Raw genomic sequence first — 23,430 nt, 5'->3', positions numbered from 1 at the left:
TGGTGGTGTTGGGTTGACGGTTGGACTCGATGATCTTAGAGGTCTTTTCCAACCTTAATGATACTATGATTCTATGATTCTATGATTAATGGTCTTTAATGCTTACTTGGGGGGAAAAAAAAAACAAATCCAAGTTAAAAATAAAATTGAATTCAGAAACTATGCTGAGCAAAAAGAAGTTGTCTTTCAAATATTATAGAATTTTAATAATTTGCAAATACAAGAACACACCTTTGGTCTTCTGCAAACGTATCTTCTTTTCCACCTGAAAAATATTTCCTGGTGGCATTTGAGAATATGGAGCATTTATTCAGTTTTTCTGGATATCCCTGACTGTGGGATACATAGAAATTTTGATCATGTCGCATTGGGTATATGTAGTTCCACAGAGCACACCGGCAATCCAGCATTGCTTGAGAAAGTGTTAGTAAATATTGATCTGACATGCATCAGTGTTTCTTTTACAGCTTTGTTATTCCTCTAAAAAACGGAATCAAGAGAGCAAAGGTGAGAATTTCTTTGTGGGCTGTGAGAACAGAGCCTGCATGTTCAGATGTGCTGCAGACAGTCCTGTTTAAGAGGACTCTGCAGGCTTGTTCTTGCTTCCTCTCCTTATCTCTACCCTTTTGGGGGATAATGTCCTCCAGCGTCTTGCCAGGCAAAGATTTTCATTCAGAAATAGGACAGGCAGGGCCCAGAAAGTGAGAAGATGCTTGAACTCTGACACATCTGTCAGAATATCTCATTTTTTACCTCCAGATGTTTTGGGTGTGATATAACCCAGTACTGAGTTCACTCTGGTCTGACTGACCTGTCTTGATACTCAGAGACATTGTTAGCAGTCAACAAGCAGCATTGGTTATTTATGAGGGAATCTCTATTTTCTGGTATTTTAAGCAGCTGAAAGGTAGGTATAGGCAGGATTAAATAACAGAAAGGCTTTTATTATTCATACTTTAAGGAAGATTGATTGGACCCAATCATTAGCCAGAGTAAATAAGCAGAACTTCTTTGACTATGTCCAGAGGTACTAGCAGGGAAGATGTTGCTCAGGGAGCTAATGCTTCAACTAGGGCTTGTGAGGAGCAAGACAGCTATGTTGTTAACCTGCATCCTCTGTGTTTTTCAGGACATGACGGTAAAAAGTATTGATTTCATATCACCTCTACTTTTCTAATCTGTATTTCCAATTGTATGTGTCTTGTCTGTCTTCTGTTCTCCTGGATCTTCTCTAGCACTTGAAAATAATTCCAGGCTTTAATGTACTCCAAGAGAAGTGTTTTCTTGCTGTGAGTCTTAAAATGATCTGTTCCTCTGTCTCTCCAAATGCTGAAGGACTGTTAACATGCTTCCCTTCTGTTGACTGTTTTCTATCTTAAACACCGTTAACGCTAAGAAAAGTGTCTTAGGGTACATATGTCCTGAGACACTGGTAAACACCAGTTCAGTTCCAGCAGTGCTACAAAGCTTGGAAGTTGAAGACATATGTGGTTCGAAGCCACCAGGTAGTGGCTTTATTTGCATTGTGGCCCTTAAGAACTACAGATTCCTCAGAACTACACTGGGATAGAGAAATACTAATGAAGTTTTCAGTATAGAATCATAGAATCATAGAATCATTTAGGTTAGAAAAGACCTTTAAGATCATCGAGTCCAGCTATAAGCACACTCTGATTTCCCCAGCTTAACCTCTCAAATACAAGTGGTGAAGGACTGTGCCAAAGAAGCTTTTTTCCAGGATGCAGAGACAGCCAATGCATTATATGGAAGTGATTTTCTAGGCTGTGCTTATAATTGTCTCTTATTGCTTTTAAAAGGCCAGAGACATGAGATACTCTTAAATACAACATTACACTTTTCTCCAGCTCACGGAAATAAAATGAGATGCATTATCTGTGAAATTATTTGAAAAATTAACCATTTTGCAAACAAAATTAACATGTAAACTGCCACATGGACTTATTCATGTGTAAAATTGCTTTGTACTGATTTTATCTGACACAGCTTTGGATTGAGTGCTTTCTGAGCCTAGCAACTGGATTGTTTAAAATCACTTAAGTAGCACTGTGCTGGCATTGAATTACTGATGGACTCAAACCAAACACGGCTAATTTAAATTACCTTCTTTTAGTTTATATTCAAACTGCTTGGAAGTCTGCCAGGATTGTTAATCCGTTACTGTCCCAGGGAAGGGAAGCTGGGTTTAAGCTTTCCTAAGACTATCCAAACAGAGTCCTGGAGGACAGATGGTCCTCTGGTCAGTACAAGAGTAATTTCCCTGTTGCATTTGGATTTACAGTTGGACTCAAAATACTTTTGATTCCTGAAGCATGCAATGATTACTAATTGAAGCACTTAGAGATGGGTGCCCCAGAGCACTCCTTTCTCTTGCTGGCCTGTCAAAAAGCTTTTGTACCTGCTGCTTTTTCTACCCATTGGTGATTCTTAAGCTTGCCTTTTTTTTTTTTAACAGTATTGAAGGGCATCCTGCTTTCTTCTGTTATGCCTTTAGCGCTTGTCCCTTGCTTCCAAAAGATGGTAAGAGGAAGAAATTGAAGGTGGGAGCTGGATGTAAGGCTGCTGCTTACTGATAGCCAATAAAGAACCAGGGTGTGGAGGAAAGCTGTGAGTATTCACTCAAAGAAAGAAATGAGTCATACCATTATATATTCTACTTTTCTATGAAAATCAACAATGAGCAGGAATTGACTGCTGACTCCAAATTCTTTTGAACCATATGTTAGTATTTTGGCAAAACTTTTTCTTTTCTCTGCCTGGATTAGTGGAATTGTTAATTGTAGCTTTCTGATAGGACACTTGTACTGTATAAAATCAAAACCTATATTCTACCAATAATACCTAATATTTTCTTAAAATATGTATTTTGCAATACTGCGTATGACAGTGGGCTTACCTCTAGGGATACTTTCCAGAAAATGAAATTCAGCTCTGTGCTTATCCCCAGCATTAGATCTAGGTGTCACTTAAGTTTTTTCCCAGCCGATTTCTTCCTCATCATTGCATATGTGATCATAAAGCTAGTATACTTCAGTTCAGCATTGGCAGACGTTGAATCTAGCCATTTTATACACTGATTTAAATTCAAGTATCTTTCAGAGAACTCTTCTGTACTCTTAAACCATTTTAACATTGGAATCAAATCTGCACACCTGTTTGCTTCGACTTTGCCAGGCAAAAGTGGTTTTTTTTGTAATTGACTTCCCTACTCAGTGATAAACCACAAAGTAAATTGCATTGAGCAATCTGTCAATTTCCCAGTTTTAACATGAAACTAATATTTATGGAGAATTTTGGACTCTTACTATTTCCAAATTTTCTTTACTGTCAAGGGTAGATGGCTGTTTGTTTCACACACCCTTAAATCTGGCTCAGCTCACAGTAACATGAGAGAGCTGAAAGAAGACCTGTTATGTACTCTTGGGCTTTCATATAAAAGCAAAAGTTCTCTTGCTTTACAGCTGTGTACATGGTTTTTTGATATGTGACTTGACATCTCAATCTTCTTGTGTCTAATGAACAAGCACACTTTCGAGACATACCTTTTGTCAGAGTACCATTGGTCTGACACGTAGCCAACATGCTGTCTCCTTGGTGCTGGGCAGTGCATGCCTCAATCAATGAAATGCTAATTGTGAAAGCCAATGTGTACTACCTTTTTGGTGGGGGGGAAGTTAGTTTCTCAGGTCACTTTCTGTTTGTTTTGTGTACCCTTAATCACTTTGTAAAGACAATTCTTTAATGATCGCTTCCAAAATGCCTGCATGTACCAGCAGTGCAGACCAGTGGTTTGTCTGAATGGATTGTAGAGGAAGGTCACAAGTCACCTTTTTTTACACTGCTGTAAACTGAAATACAAGTAGTGACCAACACTTGTTTCACAAACCAGCCTAAAACCTTTCCTTTGAGGGTTTATTCTGTTCATAATCTTGCAGAGCAAATAAGAATAGTACCGAGTTGCTGTACCAACAAGATAATCACAATTCCCAGTGTTGCTGAAGATGAAAGCCGTCAGTGACAGGATCTGTATTTTTTTGGCCATGAAACAACTGACTGGAACAAAAAGATCCTGTATGCTCTATCAATCATGTCCAATTATTTATATTCTGCTTCTAGTCATGTGTTTTTTAAAGCTTACAGAACCAAATAAATCATTCTTCAGGTTTCATTGAAGTTTTAATTTGCATGTTTGACTTCTTGCCACTGTTGAATATTAAGACACTTAAGAGTTTATTCCTCATTTCCACAAGAAATGGGCTGGAATCAGAGTACTGACATAATAAAATTTTGACCTTAGGTATCTGACAGGAAGAAGGTGCATCTACTGATTAGAGCAAAGGCTCTGGAGGATTGAAATACCTTTCTGTTCCCATCTCACCAAAAAATTGCTACTTTCAATTTATTAATATGGATGCCTTCTGTTGACAAACTTGGGATTAAACTTACAGAAGAACACTTAACACAAGCAGCCGCTGTCAACAGTTACCGTTACACAGGACAACAGAAGGTTATTCACTAAATATTAGGTACAGTTTCTTTGCTCAGGGCAGAAAACAGAGCATCCAGCAGAGATGAGACCAGTGTCTCTGTGTGCTTGCTTAGTTCCTTGCAGAGCTGTCCTAGGACAAGTTCAGTTCTGTTCAGGATTTAGAACAGCATCAAGGGTAGCCTGTCCCAGTTCCTAACATCTCCCTTCCATGTCACAGTCACAGAGGAGAGCATGCACTGCTCTGCTGGCTCAGGCAGATAAGGACTTCTGTGCTGTTGTGTTCCTCTGGCTGCAGTTGACCCTTTTAGTTTCCCAGTGTGCTTTAAGGATAGCATGAGGCTGAACTGATAGCTACAAAGCATTTGAGATTCTTGCCTAAAAAAGTCTATTTAAACTGGAGCTGTCCTGAACGCATGGGAATGCCAAATATATTCAGATGGTTGGGACTTGCTAAGGTGCCTGGCAGATGTTTGCCAGACTCTGATCCCCAGGCAAAACTGTGTTCCTGGAAAAGGAGGATAGGGTCAAAAACACTCCAGTGTCCTTAAGTACCTAACACATTCATGGGATTGTCTGATGGGCTAGTGTATTCTTTGTGCAGTTTAATGATGCTTTCCAAGAGTAAATTTCCTCCAAGTTTAAGGTTTCATGCCTTACAATTTCCTCTGCATATAGTTTTCCAAATATCTATCTCTGCAACACAGCTTTGTGAAGCCCAGAGGCTTTGCTGTGTGAAAGTGAAAAATCAGACTTCTCAAGATGTCTTTCAAGGTAAATGGTGGTGATGTCCTGGGGAGTTCTGCTGGCTTTTTTCCAAGAACAGACTGGGTGAGGGTTGAGCAAAACAATCTGTTTCTGGTCCTGCATGTCTTCAGTGTCCATAGTTTGTGACTTTGGTGTCATTCATGTGCTCTGAGCAACAGATGTCATTTTGGATCTGTCCTGTCTGACCAGTCATGGGCATAATGAATTAAAATATGCATCTGAAATTAATTTGTTATTTTTCTTCAGTTGGAACTGAAACTGCATTTTGATTTTTGAAATGTGCTGAACTCTAAGCTGTAGCAACCTTAGTCCCCACTGAATCTGGCTTGGAACCAAAGCATATATGGTTTTCATACATAGTTGCTGTTCTGCTTCACTGAAATTTAAAATTTTCATCAGCAGGATATTTGTAACAAATGCCATTTTTATTTAACAACATTCCTTTTCTGATTTTCTCAGAAAAACACGGTCTTTTGCTGTTTAGCAATGGTAAGACCTTTCTGTGTTGTTCTACTTGGCACTGTTTTTCTGTTCTGAGCTTTTGGTAGAATTTTGATGTTTTCAGGTAGTGAAGGCCATGATGGAGTGGGTTTAACACTTAGTATTGGTCTCAACACCTTTATGGGAATCTTTAGTGCAAGTATTTTTGTAATACGTCTGTAAGGACATTCCGGAAAAAATAAGCTTATGTTTACTATGTCTCTAACGGTACCTTACACACTTCAGAGGAGGCAGCTAGGTGTGCAGACTGACTTTTGGTTTGCTTGTATAAACACAGAACCAAGCAGGTTGGGTCCATGCCTTTGTGCAAGCACAGTGGTTGAGAGTGGAGTGCTGGGGTTGAATCTGCTCTGGCTTTCAGAGCTCAGTGGAAATTAATTGGAAGTGTGAGTTTGAATCAAATTGACCTTTCTCCGCTTCCCCATTGCTTCTAGAGTTAGGCTTGAAGTAAAGGATCAGAATTCTTTGCATGTGGTGTTTGTTCAAAGCTTTCATATAAGGCAGTCCTCCATAGGCATTCTGCAAACTCGCACAGTTCATAGTATCAACTTTTTAATCTGTTTCCATTACAGGGTAAGAACTGAAAGAACCAACATAGGGCGTGTGAGAACAATTCGAATTTCTGTGATACGTGTTTAGTCTCTGAAAAAATTCTTGCACTTAATCTTCTTTAAAGGTAGGTCACTGCTTTTGGGAACTTTGAGTCACTTTTGTTCCTTCTATCCTTTCCTTTATTTTGGATGATCTTTTGCTACAGTTAATTCCCTGCAAACCTTTAACAAAGAACTGCCTAAGAAGCAGCTATTCTCAATGATCTGTTTCTGTGCTCTTTCTGTTGGCTCATGAAGAAAATCAAGTAACTCTTGAAAGTCAAACAGAAGTTGAATGTTTGGGAATAAAATAGTCCTCTGGATCCATTGTAAAAGTCAGGATTAAATTCTGACTCCATTTAAGTCAGGAGAACTTTACTGTTGACCTAACATTGAATTTCTAACAAAGTTCCATGCAGCATATTGTGCAAAATATGGGGGTTAATCATAGTGCTTTGGTCAAGACCTCTGCTCATTTTACCATATCCATTCAGTTTCAAAGGGCTAAAATACTTGGTTTTAATTTCGTACTGGGCAGGTGTGTTATGTTTCATTGATGCCGTATTTAAAATGAGAAAATATTTTTTTCTAAAGCCTGTGTGAAGTGATTCCCATAAATCTCCACCTCAGGGGAAGTGCATGCATTAGTTAATTAAAGACAGTGATATGATTAGAGATCCCTGCATAAGAAAGGACTAGATAGAGTAATTGCAGATGTTTGTTATTTGAAAACCACCAGTATTTGTGCTAGTACTGAACGGGTTGGTAAGGAACCAGGAACCAATCCAAACAATCCCCTCTTGATACAGAAAAGTTCAGACTGGAATTCTAGTTATGATCTGTATAATTAAAATCTGCCACAACATTTTTGCTGTATAGCACTGAAATTCGAGGAGAAGTAGAGAGGAAATAAGCTTAAAAATGCATGTACTCAGAGGTTGGCTGATTCCTCAAAGTCTTTTGATTTCAGTTTATTTGGTGTAGGTTCTTAGCTTAGTGTCAAATAATAGCTGCAGAAATTACACCCTCAAGGAAATATTACTTTAATTATTTCTTCTCCAGATAGGTTTGTGGTCACCAGACAATCTGCCATCTTAATATACTTGTTTCTACATTATTTGTCCTATACAGAGGAGAAGATTATTTAGGGTTTTTTTCCTTTCTCTACACAACACAGATTGAAAGAGCAAATGAAATTAATGAATACATAAGCCGTAAAGCCTGACTTTATAAGACTATTACTGTTGCTCTACTATGTATAAATCAGGACACATGTGCTTTCTGTACCAAAGTTAATTTTCTTTACGCTCTTGCACCATCTCTTATTAAACTGTAAGTTTGAAAACACTCCTTTGCTACAGCCCTGCTCTTTATGCTGTTTAAAATAAGGCTTCATTAGAAAATGGGGTGTTTATAGAATTTTTTCTTTGTGAGAACTTAAATTTTATTCAAATCTACTTTGAAGGGCTACAAAAAATGCCTTCGGTTCAATGTTAAGGTTACCTTAGGCTGTATAAAGCTAACAGTGCAACCCTTAAGACAGTGAGGAAAGAACCTACCACAGATCTCAACCTCTCCTTCTTGTCATCCACATATTTTTGTTCTAACTCTGAAATTCATTTGCAGAGTTAGGTATATAATAAACCCACATCTGCAGATTTTTACTGCTATCATTCCAATTTTGGACAACCAAAAATAAATAGCATAAATAACAATTAACATTTCTGTAACATTTGAGACAATATAGCTTATATTACTTTTGTTACCACCTGTCTCCAAAAAAAAACCACCCCATGTGCCTTGTAAGGCTCTTTGTGCTTGAGAATATCTCTCACTTGTAGAAACATTCAGCAATTTCTTTAGCTATTGTAAACTAATTATCATAATTACGCTGATAAAAGGACAACTAATTGTCAGTTAACAACATGTTCTCAATCTATTTCTGTCCATCTCAACAACCCCAATTCATTTGATCTTTCTCAGGGGTCATATTTTCTAGATTTTTATATTACTTTCATTGTTTTCTGGAGTTTCTCTGTTAATGCATCGCCTACCAAAGGAGGCTTTTCCAACACCAAGTGGAGCAAAAAGATTGCTTCATATGTCATGCAGATTTGACTCTGTTTATACCTCCCAGAATGTTTTTTGACATGTACTCAATTTCTTTTTTTTTTTCTTGCAGTGCTGAATCTGTGTTTCATGTAATTCATAGTCATTTATTCATGCCTACATTCAAAATTTTCCATTCACCCTTTTGTATTACCAGTGTTTATTAATCATGATTCATTTTGCAGCATAAATGGTTGACACCATTATATACTTCATATGAACTATTTTCTTCTTTCTACTTTTATGGTGTGAAAAAAGATTTCTTCCAGGAAAAAATAATCTGTTGCTTTGGCTTTCTGTCTTGGTTCTATAAATATATGTTAAGGTTACCTTAGGCTGTATAAAGCTAACAGTGCAACCCTTAAGACAGTGAGGAAAGAACCTACCACAGATCTCAACCTCTCCTTCTTGTCATCCACATATTTTTGTTCTAACTCTGAAATTCATTTGCAGAGTTAGGTATATAATAAACCCACATCTGCAGATTTTTACTGCTATCATTCCAATTTTGGACAACCAAAAATAAATAGCATAAATAACAATTAACATTTCTGTAACATTTGAGACAATATAGCTTATATTACTTTTGTTACCACCTGTCTCCAAAAAAAAACCACCCCATGTGCCTTGTAAGGCTCTTTGTGCTTGAGAATATCTCTCACTTGTAGAAACATTCAGCAATTTCTTTAGCTATTGTAAACTAATTATCATAATTACGCTGATAAAAGGACAACTAATTGTCAGTTAACAACATGTTCTCAATCTATTTCTGTCCATCTCAACAACCCCAATTCATTTGATCTTTCTCAGGGGTCATATTTTCTAGATTTTTATATTACTTTCATTGTTTTCTGGAGTTTCTCTGTTAATGCATTGCCTACCAAAGGAGGCTTTTCCAACACCAAGTGGAGCAAAAAGATTGCTTCATATGTCATGCAGATTTGACTCTGTTTATACCTCCCAGAATGTTTTTTGACATGTACTCAATTTCTTTTTTTTTTTCTTGCAGTGCTGAATCTGTGTTTCATGTAATTCATAGTCATTTATTCATGCCTACATTCAAAATTTTCCATTCACCCTTTTGTATTACCAGTGTTTATTAATCATCATTCATTTTGCAGCATAAATGGTTGACACCATTATATACTTCATATGAACTATTTTCTTCTTTCTACTTTTATGGTGTGAAAAAAGATTTCTTCCAGGAAAAAATAATCTGTTGCTTTGGCTTTCTGTCTCGGTTCTATGCATAAATATATTATAATTTAAATATTATTAAAATGCAATCATAGAAAAAATTAGGTTAGGTGTTGGTTGTGCAGTCTGACCCACTGTTCAGAAGAGAACTAACTTTAAAGCCATCTCAGCTTGTGCAAGGCCTGGCCCAGATGAGTTTTTAAAATCTCCAAGCGTGCACGTGCCAGTACATCTCTGGGCAAACTTTTCTAGTGCTTGACCATGACTTAAGTACTGTAGACAATATTTCAGGTTTGTATTTGTTGCCTCAAGCTGTGTTAATTAATTCATAATTATTTTTACAAATTAAGTGGTGTGCTTCCAGTTTCTAGCTGCTATTAATGATACGGAATGCCTTCAGTCTGAACAGATTTCTCAAAATCCTAAGCTTCCAGAAAAATAACCTGAAAGGAGGTTGTAGTGAGGTGGGTGTTGGTCTCTTCTCCCAAGTAACAAGTGATAGGACGAGAGGAAATGGCCTTAAGTTGCGCCAGGGGAGGTTTAGATTGGACATGAGGAAAAATGTCTTTACTGAAAGAGTGGTTAAACATTGGAACAGGCTGCCCAGGGAAGTGGTTGAGTCCCCATCCCTGGAGGTATTTAAAAGACGTGCAGATGAGGCGCTTAGGGACATGGTTTAGTGGACGTGGTGGTGTTGGGTCGACGGTTGGACTCGATGATCTTAGAGGTCTTTTCCAACCTTAATGATTCTATGATTCTTCTCTAATACTGCATGGACAAAATGCCTCTGCCACCTCTTTTAGTACTTTCCTGTGGGTGGACAAAGAAAGAAACATTTAAATCAGGTAACAGTATTGAGAGAATGCATCCAACTACTTTTTAAAATGTGTCTAGGAGCCAGAATATTTGCAACGGTGAAATTAAAATGCAGAGCCATTATCCACTGAACACATTTGCCCATTCCTCACACTATTACATGGAGCACTGTAGGGCCGTAAAATGTCTTTATTCCTGAGTGAGTGCCAGCCTGAATGCTTTCACTAATCATGCATCACAATTATTTGTCTTTAAATGTGGAAATTGTCGGGGGAGGAGATAGGATATTTCATTTGAATTTTCACTCTTCATCCATCTTTTTGGTGATTCTCATCCCTTTCAGCACGGGGACATAGTGTTTCATCTTGTTTTCCATTTTGTCTCCTTCTTGCACTCCTCCTCCTGAGTCCCTCTGCCAAGGGAGAGCAGTTTCCATCTCTGATACCCCATGCTAGCAGTGTTTGTCTAGAAATGGAGAGTCCACCTGGAGCCTTTCAGGCTCAGACTTCCACTCTCCCCTTCATCTGTCTATGTGTTGTTAGTAGCTAACAAAGCAAACACCTTGGTCAGGAATGAGCACCCACAGCCTCAGCAGTTGTAGATCTGGTGCTGTTCACCTGGGCCTAAGGCTGACACTTCTGTGAACGGAGATACAAGCTCACAGCATTGTTGGCGGGCTCCAGGTTATCTCCTGCAGGCTTTGTCTGAGCAGGACAGCTATGTTCTGCAGTGCAGGCAGAGGGAGATCCATGCAATAGGCACTGTGGGTAACCTGTGAGTTTGTTTTCAAAGCTGAGATAACATGACAGTATTATCAGGAAAGCTAAAGGCCCAGGGACATATCGGAAATACGTATCAGAGCAACCACAGGGTCTCCCAAGTCTTTTGCCGTCCCTCTAATCATTGTACTGTTCTTCCTCTCATTTTCCAGCATGGCATGATTGCTTCCCAAAGCCAAATACAAACTTCAGCATGGAGTGACAAGGAGAAGGATAACACTGGTGAACATGTAAGGGGATGTATTTTTACCGCTTGAACTCCTAGTTAAAACCTATAAATTAGCATTTCTGTCTTGGCTTTTTCTTTCAAATTCAATTAGAACAAATGAAGCGCATGAAATTGAAAGCTACTCTGCCATTTATTGGATGCTTACGGACATAGAAGCCTCAACGTGTGAAAAATCATGAATTAATCATAACACAATGCTGGGATGTGATGACATCATCACTTACTGGTTTTTGTACTCTATGTTGCTCATATTGTCAATATTTAGACACATTTCGGAGTTCTGACACACCCAGCCTATCACTTGATCTACGCCTTTTCTGTGTTAACCATAATGACATGGTATCAAATACAAAGGCTAAATTTTCCATTGAATACCAATAATTAAAAATAATAGTTAGATTTCACTTTCCTGTAAAGAGTTCATTGAAGACACTGAGTGACATGGTAATGATACTTCATATTAGACAATGGCACCACTCGTGATTTCATTATTGTTCATTCCTTGGGACGTATTAGTTGTTTCACATCTGAAACAGAAAGCAAAAAAGAAGTAATGGTAACATATATAATTTTTAAATCTCATAAAATTGTCATACTTTTTTTTCTTTCTTATTTCTAAATACAATTTTTTTGGTTTTGGCTTTAGAGTTTTTTGTTGTTGCTGTTTTGTTCTTGATAATGAGGGCTTGATTCTACCTTTTAATGTTTGTGGATAGTGCCTTGCATTAAAAAAATCAGATCGGATTTTGAGGAAGCAGCTTCTGCTCCCAGTGTAATCAGTGGAAGCACAGTTGAATTCTTGACCCAGTGGTCCAAATGCTGGACAGGGCTGAAATTGGAAAACAGGAATGCAGAGTGTAAGTCAGGCCAGAATTACAATTCAGTTCTCTGGTAATTCAGAGATACACGCATAGGTACATCATATAAAGGGGTCCATCTATGTTGCTTACAGATAGAAGAGATCAGGGGCAGAAATGTAATTTTGACTATTGTCCCTAATCATTATGGTGAAACAAATTGCTCAGTTTGTAAGTGTTCCTTGCTTTTTTCCCCATAGATTAGACAAGTAGAAAGACAAATGGAAGGGCTAGGTTATTACTGTGTAATTTTCACTTCAACTATGCCAGCAAACTTGGTGCTAGTAGGCAAATGCCCTGGGTGTTTATCAGCACGCAGTAAAAAACTACATGTTTTGCTGGCATGCAAATTAAAGCTTCTTTATTACTGTTTTTCTTTTAAGTGGAAACCTTTCACACTTCCAGGCATATGGATTTTCAACGTAGGAAAATATCTTCCCTTGGTGCATCTTCCCTCAGTGATGCTCTGTGTATCAGCACGAAGGGCTGAATGTGGACCTTCTCTAAAAGGTGGAGGTGGTGCGGGCATGAAAGATTTCCCTCTAGTGCTTCCTCTGGTGTCCCATGGCAAGTTTATTTTCAACAGGGAAGCCTTGATTGCAAGTTCCTTGGCTCCTCTGGGCTGCGTCTGCTGCCACGTGCCTTCCAGAGCTCGTGCTCCCATGCTGCAAATGCTGCTGCTGTCTTCAGCGAAAGCAGGCTAGAGGTCTAATGTCCACAGCTGGAGAACAGAGAGGATAATGTGTATCCTAAAAGATGTGAAGGGGAAATTCAAATTGTAACTGCTCAGCAGTGGTGATCTGTGACCAACAAATGACCTGGCACGGAGGGCAAGAAGGACCAACTGCAGAAGCTGGCTGGAGGCAGGGATGCCAGAGACAGAAGCACTCCCTGTAAGGGAATGAAGTTTCCCTTGGTGATGAGGTGAGAAAGAGCCACAGCGTCGTCTTGTAGCCATCCTGGAATGGGAATGCTCAGGGGCCACCTCTGGGCCGCAGAGCTGGGCTGGGGCATGGACCCAAGGCCAGGCTGAGGATTGGTGTTGGTGCAAGTGTATAAACAAATTGGCTTGTGATGCATCTTTGCAGACTCCTTGTAGAACCGCTTATGGTGGTAGGACTCTGCACAATGCATTGTTCACTAATTATTGTTTTTATATTTAAGCACAAACATGTTTAATTCACCTTAAGGCGTACAACAAAAATTCCCCCAAAGAAGCAAGACAATTTGTGGGGATCCTCTGTCTGCCCTTTGAAGGTATGATTTTGCATTTTGTTTGCCACACACACACACAGGAGCAGTGGAGTCTCAAGTCTGCTACCCCTCCAAGTGCGGTTGCCCAGCACTTTGTAGCCGGCATCATTCACTGTCCTCTTCTGTGATGCAGCATGCGGTGGACAGAAAGGGCTGTGGAGGAGCAGAAGCAGCAAAGAGAAAACCGATGCTGGAAGAGCTGAGGCAGGTTGAAAACAGCTCTACCGGGGGGCATTTTCCACAGGCTGGTTGGTGGCTACTCTGCAGTCCCAGATCCCCGTTATTATAGGGACACTGTGGAGGTATTCCCCCCAGTCTTTTCAATAGCTGGCATTTGCCCCGCTGTGCTGGGTTTTGTGTACCCTATTTATGGCACCCTGAACTTGATTGCTCTGAGGAAATTCACCCTTGGCCTCTAGGTGTCCAGTTCAGATCCCTCTGTGTTGCTGGAGTAGTACATGGACAGGAAAGAGAGAGGCAAATAACTGAATTTGTTCACTGTAGTAGCACACTGTGCCTGGGATTTACTGCAGCAGCATCAAACAAGCAGCTGCATCCTAGAATTGAGCTTGCCATTTATAACACAAATGGATCCGCACATCTTTTTCTGTACGGTGATGTTATGCCAGGTGATGATATCATATCAAGTGAGTCATCTTTTTTCATGAATAAATTTAGTATCACATTCCTTAACTTGTGCTTGTAATATTTCAGTGGTAGTTTTCCTGCAAGGCTGTAATAGGTAGTGTTATTAAAAAACTGTATAAAAATCTTTCCACGGAAGCAAGCTCATTTGCCTCCTTTGCATTTCTGTTATGAAATTAGTGAGGACATTCTTTTAACTTAGAAAATGGTGGTAGGATAAGATTTTACTTGTGAAATAGAAAGGCAGATGGAATATTAGAGGCAGCATCAGTGCCATTCATAGAATTTGTGAAAATGCTGTGTCCCCAGGAGGCTAGCTGAGCATAAAATGCTGAACAGCAAATGGTGAGTTCCCCACTGCAGCTGAAAGCAAATCTATAAATAGAACAGCAACGGAATAACCCTCCAGCTAGTAAACAAGAGAACAAGAAATTCCCTCCTTTGACTTCCTTTGCATACTAACAAGGAAAAAGGGTGGGGAAAGGAAGAAAGAAACAAAGAAAAATTGCTGTAGATTGCTCGTTTACCAGATTACACAGATGTCGTGTGCCTGTTAGTTCATTTAGGTGCACTTTTCCCAGCACTGAACAGGAAAATAATAGAAACTATTTTTTAGAAGATGACTTATTTGTGGAACTCTGTGACAAAAAGGATGACTTGTGGCATTTTCCTTCCAAAGTATGCCTTTTATTGTGAGTAATGCAAGCAGCCTGTGGGATGTATAAAGCAGAAAAGGGTCTGCGAAAAAGGAATTTCATTATAAAAGAGCATGTTTGGTCTTTTGCAGTGAAATCAGATGCTTCCTGTCATTCCAGCATTGGAGGCTGTGAATAACTCATTGTTCCTACTGTCTGTGATATTGCAGCAATCCTTTGTCATCTTTTGCTCACATTGTCTGCTAACAATTATTTACCCTGTTGTCAAAGTGAAAATCTTTTCATTTGGTATCTAGCATGGATTATATCACAGCTACCAATACTTGTAAAGGATTGACAATAGATGGATGGGAGCACACACAGTGTAGTTTATAATTTTGGTAGCTCAGTGTAAGGGGGGGAATCAGAATGCAAAAAGCAGGCGTGCAGTCTTCGTTATGAAGTGCACTTTTCCACACTTGTACATCTGTCTAGCTGTATGAAACACTTCTTATGTTACATGTTAGACCATGTTCTTATGCAGGCAGCTAAATTCAACTATCTATCTAGAAGTCAGCAGAAGTGAGGCAATAGTGTGTGTGCATGTCTGTGTGTGCGCAAAACAAAAGAGCATCTTCCAATCTGTACTCTTGAACATGTCCAGCATTACTCACAATGTTCCATGATCAAGCTCTTGTTTTTCAATTTTTACTGTTCATTTTTATTGTTTGGGTTTTTTTTTTATATTGTGTCTCCCATTCTTATTGCTGTTTGCATGCTTAGCTCATCTGCCCTCTTATAAACCCTGGTGAATTAAACTAGGTTGATCAGCGTTTCTGATTTACAAACTGTGTACCCAAAATTTCATATGGCTTACAGCTTTAAAACGTTAACTACATATCTGTTAAAGCAAGGGAAAACTCCAGGGATACTAGGTTGGGTGATGACAATATCTACTCAAAAGTCCCACAGCTTCATGCTGAGTTGGTGTCAAGTGAGGCCTGCAGTTGGTTTTTGGGGTATCTTTACTATATCGACTTTACAGATTTGGGAACTCAGATTGCTACCAGCAGAGCCCTGTGCTCAGCAATATGATATAATCCCAGCACTTTTATTAGCTATAGGTTTGCCATCACTAAGCTAGATGCAAAATTTGGAGAGGGAGAGCCTGTAGCAGTTAGAGGGATGGACTTTACCTCCTCATTGCAGCCAAGACTGCAGCATCTGGTCTGCAGTAGACTGTCATCTATGTGCATGTGGGACTTCGGGGCTCCACCAGAGGATGCAAGCAGTCATGAGTGCACTGAGCAGCTCCACCTCAGCCGTCTCCTGATGGAGTCTTCATTGTGCGGAGGGCATGTGGTCATCTTTCACACGCACTCATGTACCATGCACTTCCCCACCCAGCTTCACCGCATTTGTCATGATTTCTGCTGTAGTTGCAGTTCTGCACCACAGGTCAGGAATGGAGTTTATTCACAGGTATTACTGATCTTGGGGAAATAATATGGTGATGACAAAACATGAAACATGAAATGAACCAAAGAACTATTTTGAGAGAATGCAGTTTCTGATCTCTTATGCTTGTAAGAAGCTCTATGATAATAAATATAAGTATTATTCTGCTTAATTTTGTGCACCACTGTATTTTTGTTGCAAAATAAGCGGTATGTTGCAAAATAACAGAGTAAGTATGGGGACTGGTAAAAAAGCTAAAGGTTTGGAGCTATATCTTGTATTTGCCACATTCTTTGCTAATTCACACATTTGAAAAAGATGGTAATATTCAGAAAGCAGAACTGAATTTTGGGACTGGTAAAAAAGCTAAAGGTTTGGAGCTATAATATTCAGAAAGCAGAACTGAATTTTAATAATTTAGCAGTTACACATACTGAATTCAAACTGACTCTCAGATGGTGAAGCACTCATATTTTTAAGGTGAGTTTCACATGTATGGGGGAAACAAATAGAAGAACATGCTATTTCAGGTGTCTTTAGCATTTATACCTGTTAATGCATACGAACTGAAAAGTCCTAAGAAATAGAGATCTCCTTTTTGCCTTACCACTGGTTCTCACACAGCTTTGAACACAGTGAAAATTAATATGAGCAGTAACCACTTTTGTCACTTCAAACCAGGAACCTGCAAAGGACTACCAGTTAAGCAGCAGCTGCAATGTTAAAAAGTGGTCCTTGGTCATTTAGAGCCTGCATTGTTTCCTTTGTGCTCCTGAAGCCGCAGCTTTGATTCTTATTGACAGCTGTGACATCTTCTGAGGGAGCCTGTGCCCGCCAGCTGCACATTGCTGTGCTCAGCAAGCAGAGAGATTGCTTCCCAGTGCAGCTCATCTTCTTGATGTTTTCCCCCAGGTTTTAAATACAGTTCCAGTGTACACAATCAGCAGAACCTCTGGGCAAAATGTTTATTTGAAGTGGCTGACCACTCATGATCAAAGCACTCTTTGGTTATTAATCTTGACTGAATTTTTACATTATAAATTATTCAGTCATCAAAAAGAAATAGTATTGTAGTGACAGAGTGTCACGACAGAGGGTTTGCCACTGGGTTAATAAGTGAAAATAATATTAAGTGTATTAACAAGGAAAAGATGTAGTAATTGGGCTTTCCTGGTATTTATATACACCTTATTTCAAAGGCTGTCTCAAAATCAAGACAGCACTAATCTGCAGAATAGTGATGGTTCTGCTTTTCAGACACCTGTTCCCATCATTGCACATATGCATGCATAAATCAACACTCATACATTGAGTTTCTGTCCCAAAAAGTGGCCATGGAAGCAGATAGTTGTAAAGTTAAAGTGGTCAGTCATGAACTTCCATTTCTTTCAGCTGCCCGTATTGAAAAATATCTAAACCAGGGCACGGTTTAGATCCATGTATTTTGCAGGGATTTTTGAAAGAATGAAATGGTTTTGTCTGATCATCTGTATTTTGTTGTTAAATTGTGGTTCACATTTTATTTTCAAATTGTCATATATTAAGCTGTGGTCTGATTACCCTGGGCTCCTAATAAACAGCTATAGTTAGCACTCATAAAATCAAGATTTTTATTTGTAATAAAATTCTTTGTTTTATCTAATTAGTTGTGGTATGTGGCATGAAAATAGAAGCAAAATGTCATTATTTTAATATACTGTGAAATTAATGATTTTTTACACTTTGCTTACTGAAGGTTAAGTCAATTATTTGACTTAAGATTAAGAAGGTTCATATTTCTCTATAAAAATTAATAGAGTTCTTTCATTAACAGAGAGAATAGCCAAGTCTATGATATCTTATCTAATGATAAGAATAGAGAGACAGTGTTGTAATTCGTTACCATAATACACTGTGAAATAATCCATTGGAAAAGCAAAATTGTTTGTTGACTGGCAATTTCTCATTCACACAGGTATTGCATGAATATATATTTTTAAATGAATGTATGCAAAGCCCAGTTTAATGTCAATTACAGTTTGTTATTTTTGTCCTTATGTCCTTTAACAATGAAAGTTTTCACAAAGCCAGGTATATTCATAGCCACAGCTGTGTTCCTCCAGCCTTTCCCTATGTATTGCCAGTGTATTACTTATCATTCACTGCATACGCATACCTAGTCTCTGTGGGAGCACAGTCTAAAGAGAAAATAAAAAGAAAGTGAGCATAATAGAGAACTTAAGAGGTAGAAATAAGAAGTAGCTCATCCGTCTTCTTCTGTTCTTCTTTTTTGATTTATTAATTGACATTATTTCACTTGTCTTCTAACTCTTTGCTGAGTACACAAGACCAACGTCCGTTCTTGGGAAATGAAGAAAAGATAACAATGGTTAATGTATTATGTGGGAAGGAAGACAGGTGATTTCTACAGAAAGTTTCCAGTGTGACTTAGGGATTTCCATGGGCCTTTTCTCTCCATGTAACTTAAGAGTTTTTCAAAACCCCAGCATGCTTTCACTCTGCTTTAGCATCCACATCAGCAGAATACTTCATCTGGGTGGGGGGATTTTGGAGACTTATAGGATTAGCATTAGAGATCTTTGGGTGGGAGTTGCTAGTTTAACATTTGTTTATGCTATAGTGAGTGAGGGAGTAAGGGAGAAGAAAAAGGGTTTAAGATTACTGTTCTAGGTGGTGTCCTGCTCTGTATCAGCCACTGTGAGAACTGCTTATCCCATGCACAGTCCTCAGTCATGCCCAGGAATATGGTTTGCTGCTCTTGCAGGTAGAAGAATGGTGGTGCGCCATCCTGTTGAGGGAGGGAGCTGATATTTGGGGTGGTGGGAGAAGGAAGAGAGAAGGTGCTAAGTTGTCATATTTGCTCATTAACTGTAGAAAGGCTTAGTGTCCTTGAAGAAGAAAATAAAAGTTTAAACAAACTCCTCCAGTACTTGCCCTTCTGGCAAGTGTGCAAAATGTTTTTGCCCTGTTCCTGCTCTGTGCAGTACTGGGGAAGCAATGACGAGCATCAGCTTTCTCCAGGCAGAGCCCTCTGCTGGCTCCTTCGTTCTCCATTGGATAAAAGAGGTATGGGTGCCTGTGTTCATTTTTCCTAAAATCCAAGGCCAAGATACAGAAGAGTGTATAATGTGGAAAAGAGTGTATTTGAGAGATGCTGTGGTTATTGTCTGCAGAGGTACTACCAAATAACTAGACACTGTGCTGACAGCAGGCATACTCCTCTTTTTGTAAAGGTATCTTGTCTTGCTTGATTTATCAGCTGGGTCCCATTCAGTTTTGAAGACAGCAGAAAGGACCTAGTTCTCCTCAGCTGTTGCGCTTAGAGACAGTAATAGAGGGGGTGTTAATGGAGATTTTAGTTTAATCCAAATGATAGGAAGCAGTGTTTGCGAGCAGTGATCCCTGATTTTATTCCCAGTAATGATCCTAAAGCCAGAGCAGAACAGATGGTGGCTGTAAAGTCCTGCACAGTCACAGCGTAATTAACAACTTCATTTAACTATTTTTTTTCTATATACTCAATGGGGAGATATTGCATCCTTGTATATAGTTAAAGCTTTTCTTCCATGCAGCAAAAGCCCATTTGTGTCTAACTGAAAGCTACATATTCATGTAATAGGTCTGATTCTTAAGCTCTATCCTAGAGAACAGATTATTCAGGGGGATGAGGTGGTAAAAGACTTGCTAGGACAGCTGTATAACCTTGGAGGACGGTTTTATCAGTGCTGTAATACTAAATGGCCTTAGCACTCACTGGAAAGTGGCTTCCCATGTCCTATGATCCTCGTCTGTTACTTCTATGTCCCTCACAAGTATGATTGAGAAGAAAATCTCTTCTCTTTTCCCCACCCTCAGCAGTGATTGGTGTTTTGTGCTTCTTTTCCTGGGACAGAGAGTGCAGATAATGAACAGAGAAAGGTTTGAGATTTAGACAGGAGCAGTCTGACCATCTCAAACTTGATTTGATTAACTGCTGAATTAATATGGTGGTTGGGCAATTCAGACCTGTTGATCCAGTTCTGGAATCCTCATACATTTTCAGAGTGCATGGTTGAAACTGTTATAGATAAATACCCCTTTTTGTTTCTTCCCTTCCTTCTTCATATTGTTAAGCCACAGTACAGCTTCTTCACAAGTCTGTTTTCCCTAAGATGAATTGTCTAGAGTTCATTTGAAAATAACAATGCTTCCAGAAGTCAGTACACCTCTGCGAATATAGAATAAAGGCCAGGGAAAACATTAACAGACAAACATGACTGAAAAAAGGGACTTGTCAGAATTTTTCAGTTCTGTCAGGTTAGTCTGAGACACATAATACCTCTCCCTGCAAACCTTGACTTGTTTATATCCTTAGACTGTCACAAATGCAACAGTATGACAAATTTCTCTTAAAACCTGATTTTCCTTGACTTGCATATGGCAAAGAAGAATTGAGTCATAGACTAGTAAAATGGTTTTTATTGTTCAGCCTCAATTGTATGAGGAAAACAGCCTTCCACTTCAATGTAAGAATTCAGTGGAATATTTGTAATAGATCTTTGTGTAAAAGTAACAATCATTAAAAAAATCAGGCAAAGAAACAACAACAAAAAGAAGTGTCTGAATTATGCACAGTATTGCAGCTAGTAATGAGTGTTGTAAACACCCCAAACATATATTATACACTGTTTAGTCTGCATTTATAGAGACACTGCTATGAATTAGGGAAAGGGATTTGTCTGAAACCTGTTTCTTACACTGATCATGTTAAAGGAATATCTATAGGTTAATTCTGAACATCTCGTTTAGTGAAAAATAGAGGAGCCTTTGTGCAGCATATTCAATATCTGCAAATACCCATCAGTCAACAACTGTTTCATTTATTGGATAAAATGTCTGTCAAATCTGAACAAGTAGCAAAAAGCTTGGTACTTGTAGATATGTGATATTTGTTCCAACTCTATATAAATATACATGAACTGGAAAATGAAAGACCTGAAATTTAGTTTTTCCTTTTTCATTAAATTAACAGGATATATTGTGCTCTGTGTTTTTCTGAATTAAAAACTCACTCCAGCTTCTCAATCTTTTCACTGTTTTGCAGGGTATGAAAAAGCAGCCATCTGGATTTTGCTCCTAATATTGTTTTGCTGGTTATAAATCTGTAATGTAAACATGTTAAGGTATTGATTTCCTGTGTGTATATGGGGAAAATATTTTGCTGTGTAGGACTCTGTGATACTAAAATCATACTTCATGACTTTTCAAGATGATGGATTTTTTAAGTACTAAATCTCATGAAGATTTGTTTGCTGTAAAATTTCAAGAAGTAGAAATGAGTTTGTAATAAATACCTAACTTTTGTAAGAAGATGTGGTTGGGGGTGAGAGAGAGTGAGAATGCATTTCTCTTTACACATTGTCTCTTGTTAAAGGAAAGACGTGGGAGCAGTTTCCTGTTCACCTGAAGTGAAGAGATAGTATCCCTGTTTGGAGGTATTTTGCTTTAGGTTAGTTACACTGCACCAAATGTGCGGAGTGCAGGGAGGATCCCGATTATCATTCTGAGCCTGCTATAGGTGATGCTGGAAACTTTACAAGATTTTCCAAGGTGATGTTTTTCAGCAGTAGTGATACACATGTAAACTTTTCAGTGCCAAAACCAATGTGAACTGGCATCTGGAGCCCTGTCCCCAGAAGGAAGGGCTGTCTGAGAGTGCTTGGAGAGCAGGAAGACCTTCCCCTGCTGTGCTGTCTGCTCACAGCCAGGGCTGCACAAAGGAGGCTTTCACGAGTTTCTCTCTTCCCCAGGGGAAGCGGCTGCCTGGAACATTGCAGATATGGTAGCAGCCAGGTGGAAAGGGTAGTGATACATGTGTTTGTAGGGGGAATTACAACCTGAATGGCACTGAAAGCAGAAATTTCCTCTTGGTAAAACCAAATCGGTGGGACTTCAGGAACTGATTTATTCCACACTCTGCTGGGTTGCAGTTTGTCATTCACACAGCAGTTAAATAATGATTTCTCCATCAATGAATCACTGGACTGATGATAGCAGCTCAGAGTAATCTACTTAGAAATGAGTTGTATGTATGACCTGTAATGGGATGTTCCTCCAGTTCTTTACCTACTTCTGAGAAAACAATCTCTTTTAATAGCCTTTGTCATGCATCTGGAAACAGCAAAGTGGCATTGAATTTAATGCTGAAGGCCTATGGCTTGCCCTCTGTGGTGTATTTCCTCTTCAATATGTTTGTCTACCTCTTTGCTTTGAGATGTATGCACTGTTTTTTCTTTAGTAATTTCTAGTGATGAAATATTAAGCAGATGAGGTGGGAACTCATGAAAACAATAAAAAACTCGCCCACTGAAGTTAATGGAAAGACTTGAAAGCAGGCTTAGACAACCACTGGGGTTGGGAGGATAAGTGGATTTGTTGAGGACCTGTAGTGTTACCCTCTGTTACTCTTCCTCCCTGTAGTCGCACTGTGGTAAGGAGCTAATGTACTGTTAAATGTGGAGTGGCTCCAGATCTCAGATGGGTGCTGATTATGTGCCTTGTATTTCTTTTCAGGACACCATGGTTGTGCATTTGGATCTGGACCTTAAAATTATAATTTTTAAGGAAGTCACCAGTTAAGTCAACCATAGGCTTGGTAGGCTTGGTACTAACCCACTGTAGCCAGGCAGGAGGGCAAATAAATGCCTTTGCTTGTTTCTGAAGTTTGTGTGTGGTTTGAGGGCAACTAGCAAAATGCCTGTTAGATCTCTGCTCCTGCAGTCATAGAATCATAGAATCATTAAGGTTGGAAAAGACCTCTACGATCATCGAGTCCAACACCAACACCACCATGCCCACTAAACCACGTCTCTAAGTGCCACATCTACTCATCTTTTAAATACCTCCAGGGATGGGGACTCAACCACTTCCCTGGGCAGCCTGTTCCAATGTTTAACCACTCCTCCAGTAAAGAAGTTTTTCCTCACGTCCAATCTAAACCTCCCCTGCCGCAACTTGAGGCCATTTCCTCTTGTCCTATCGCTAGTTACTTGGGAGAAGAGACCAACACCCACCTCACTACAACGTCCTTTCAGGTAGTTGTAGAGAGC

This window comes from Aptenodytes forsteri, unplaced genomic scaffold, assembly GCF_000699145.1.
Source record: "Aptenodytes forsteri isolate BGI_AS27 unplaced genomic scaffold, ASM69914v1 Scaffold69, whole genome shotgun sequence".
NCBI lineage: Eukaryota > Metazoa > Chordata > Aves > Sphenisciformes > Spheniscidae > Aptenodytes > Aptenodytes forsteri.
The sequence above is the reverse complement of the archived record's forward strand: the minus strand, read 5'-3'. Positions refer to the sequence as shown.